This window comes from Sapajus apella, unplaced genomic scaffold (genome assembly GCF_009761245.1).
Source record: "Sapajus apella isolate SASKATOON/1434 unplaced genomic scaffold, GSC_monkey_1.0 scaffold7387, whole genome shotgun sequence".
NCBI lineage: Eukaryota > Metazoa > Chordata > Mammalia > Primates > Cebidae > Sapajus > Sapajus apella.
This window is the reverse complement of record NW_022444311.1, coordinates 1-3283: the sequence shown is the minus strand read 5'-3', so window position 1 is coordinate 3283 and position 3283 is coordinate 1. Positions and strand designations below refer to the sequence as shown.

Genomic DNA, 3283 nt, shown 5'->3' with positions numbered 1-3283 from the left:
ATCCCTGGAATAAATTTAATTCAGTCATGATGAATGATTTTTTTTTTTTTACGATTCATTTTCTTCCTTGAAATTCAGCTTAAGGCAAATGTTTGGCAAAGCAAGTCTACATAAGGCCACATGGTGGGGGATGGGGACCTGGGGGTAAGGCCCGCCAGCTCCACAAATCGGCAGCAGTGTGGCTCTGTCTCTTTGATCGGGGCTGGGGCTTCCCTCCTGATCAGCTCCTTCTCCTCCTGCCCTGAATCCCGGAAAGAGGAGGTTTTAAAAAACCGGAAAAAGCAGTGTTTCAGGGAATAGTGACAAGAGAGCCACTGAAACTGAGAAAAAGGAGAGGAAAGGAGACCAGAAGTGACCCTGAGGGCACACGTGTGGTCTGTCTGTCCTGCTTAGGTCTCCCCTCTGCCTGAAAGGAAGCAGGTGCCTAGAGCTGGGGAGGCCTTCCTGGGGACATCAGCAAGGTGAGACCAGACCGCTGGAGAAGGTAGAATGGTTGTATCTTGCTGAATGACTGAAGAATACGTATGCGTTTTGTTTTCAGTGGTATTATTCGCGTCTAACCTGGCAGGTGGCCCTGGCTGTCACCAGTGCTTGGGTGGGATCACCACCAGCGGCTGCCGGTACTTGGGCTGCCACATGAGGTCCTAAGCGTCCTTGGCGTTGGGCTTGACCAGGGCGCTAGGCTCATTCTTGCTCAGGATTTTGGGCTGGTCCTGGGCGATGGGCTCCCGCAGCCGGACTCGCTGGCCCACGGGCCCATTAGGGTTGACCTCCATGCTGAGCTGCATTTGCCAGTGCAGCATCTGTAGGATGATCATGTCATTGGTGGACGTGTTGGTGGCCACCAGCCAGTTGGTGAAGCTGTGGTCCCGGTGGATGTTGGTGAGCTCGGCCACGTTGCTTTTGCTGACGGGCATGGCCCAGGTGACGCTGGGGTAAACGCTGTCAGGGGGAGGGCAGGCTGTGGGCGGGGAGCTAGGGTGGAAAGCCAGGCGGGTGGGCGGGGAGGAGGAGGCTGTGTCCGCCCACCATCGCTACCTCCGCCACCTGCGGACCTGCATCCCCGCAGGGCTGGTGAGCGGGCGGCGGTTCCTGCGTGCACTCAGCCGACAGCCGGGCTGGGCTGGCTCAGGGGCCGAGTTTCTGCAAAGTTTGACCCAGTTGCCTTTCCGATGCTGCAGCAGAGCGAGGCAGAGCGGGGCGCGCCAGGCGGCTGCGGCGCTGCGGCGGGGCTGAGCCGCTACAGCCTGCTCACCATGATCATAAAATAAAGGAGGCGTGTGGGGTGGGGGTCGGAGAGCCCGGAGCCTCAGCCCTCCGCCCCCGGCTTCTCTCGGAAGCCCCGGCCGGCAGAGGGTGGGGGCTGGGGGAGCCCACGCCAGCCCCAAACCCCAGCAGAGCCCAGGGACAGTGCCTGGGGAAGGGAGTGAGGGGGTGGGGGCACCCCGAGAGCCTACCCACGCGGGGGTTAGGGGCGTCTGGAGGGCGGCAGCCCCAGGGCAGGTGAGTCGGCGGCGCCGCCTGGGTGGGGGCATGCGCGCCAAAGTTCCACAGCAGCAGCGAGCATGCCCGACTTGCTGGGACTCGGGGCTGCTCGCAGCTGGAGAGGGTCCGCAGAGGCGCCCGACACGGTGGGGCAGGGGCCCTACGCCCTCTGAGGACCGAGAGACCCTGGCCGGGAACGGAGCGCCCGCCGGATCAGACGGCTCTGGTCCTCGGCGGCTGCAGCGAAGCAGGCGGCTGCGGCCGGAGGCGACAGCGGCGAGGGGACATGGTGCGCCCGCATCGGGGCGTCTGGCCCGCACCCGCGAGTGGGCGCAGACGGGGACCTGCGTTGCACTCCTCCCGGCACCAGCGAGCGGCCAGAGCCCAGAGCTCACCTCCCGGAAGCGGCGGGTGGGCGCTTGCCACCAGCGCGCCTGGCCCGCCGCTAGGTGAACTGAAACTGCTCTGCAATTGACTTGGCCGCGCCTGGCGGGTGCAGGTGCGGCCCGGCGGGAGCGCGTGCGGAAGGCCGAGGGCAGGAAGTCTAGCTTATGCAGCGAGGGTGGCGCGATGGCGGAGACAGAGCCTTCCTTTTTTATGATTTGCTGGCGGCCGCCTGCTTCCTCCGAAGACTTCAGGGAGAGTCTGCCAGCTGCCATCGAGAGTGTGAGGCAGAGAAGGGCTGGATGTTAGAGCGACATGACTATTTATTAAACTCCAAACTTTTGTTTTTTAACCCAAGGAATATCGGTGATTTTTGTCCACTGTGAGGAGAAGAGCGAGCCCAGGGCTCTTGAAATGCAGCAGAACCCGTATTTATAAACAGGCCACAGTAGTGATATATGCAAACCCCTCTACTCAGTGAGTTTTCTAGCCTATGGATAATGGTCTTGAGAGTTGAGACTGGAGAGCAGCGCCGTCTGCACTGGGTCCTGCAGCCTACGTCCTTTCAATGCCTGGTTTTCTCTGTGACTGCTGGCCTTCCCTGGAGATCAGAGCGCTCCTGTGTGCCATGGGCTGTATTCAGAGCATCGGAGGCAAAGCCAAGGTCTTCTGGGAAAGGATCATGGTGATTGATGTAAAAGCCTCTGTCAACCCTGTCCCCACCAGCATCGATGAGTCCTCCAGCGTGGTGCTCTGCTACCGAACACCCCACTTTCAGGCCTCGGCCCAGGTGATCCTGCCGCCCATCCCCAAGAAGGAGACCTGGATAGTTGGCTGGGTCCAGGCATGCAGCCACATGGAGTTCTACAACCAGTATGGTGAGCAGGGCATGTCCAGCTGGGAGCTCCCAGACCTCCAGGAGGGCAAGAGCCAAGCCATCAGTGACTCAGACGGGGTGAACTACCCCTGGTACATCAAAACCACGGAGACCTGCACCATCGTGGGCCCCACCAGGAGGGACTCCAGGTTCGTTATCAGCATGAATGATGAATGATCTTTTTAATGTGTTGTTGAATTCGGTTTGCTAGTATTTTGTTGAGGATTTTTGCATCAGTGTTCATCAGGGATATGGGCTTATGTTTTTTTCTTTCTTTTTTTGATGTGTCTATCTGGTATGGTATTATGGTAATATCGGCTTCATAAAATGAATTTGAAAGTATTCTCTTTCTTCTGTAATTCAGAGTAGTTTCAGTAGAATTTGTGTTAGTTATTTTTTAAATGTTTGATAAGGTTATCATGTTGTTTCTGAGCCTAACAAATAATATAAGCTTGTTTACTTTGTGACAACAAAAATTTGTTTATCTAGCAATGCTTATGCATTCCCATTTTTATGCCTGTTCCTAGAAAAATAACT

At 57.4% G+C, this 3283-nt stretch overlaps 2 pseudogenes; one reads left to right on the top strand and one right to left on the bottom strand.

Moving 5' to 3' along the window:
• Window positions 1–581: 581 nt before the first annotated feature.
• Window positions 582–1535, bottom strand: LOC116548141 (annotated as a pseudogene).
• An 855-nt stretch (window positions 1536–2390) lies between these two features.
• On the top strand, window positions 2391–2923 carry LOC116548140 (annotated as a pseudogene).
• The last annotated feature ends 360 nt before the right edge of the window (window positions 2924–3283 follow it).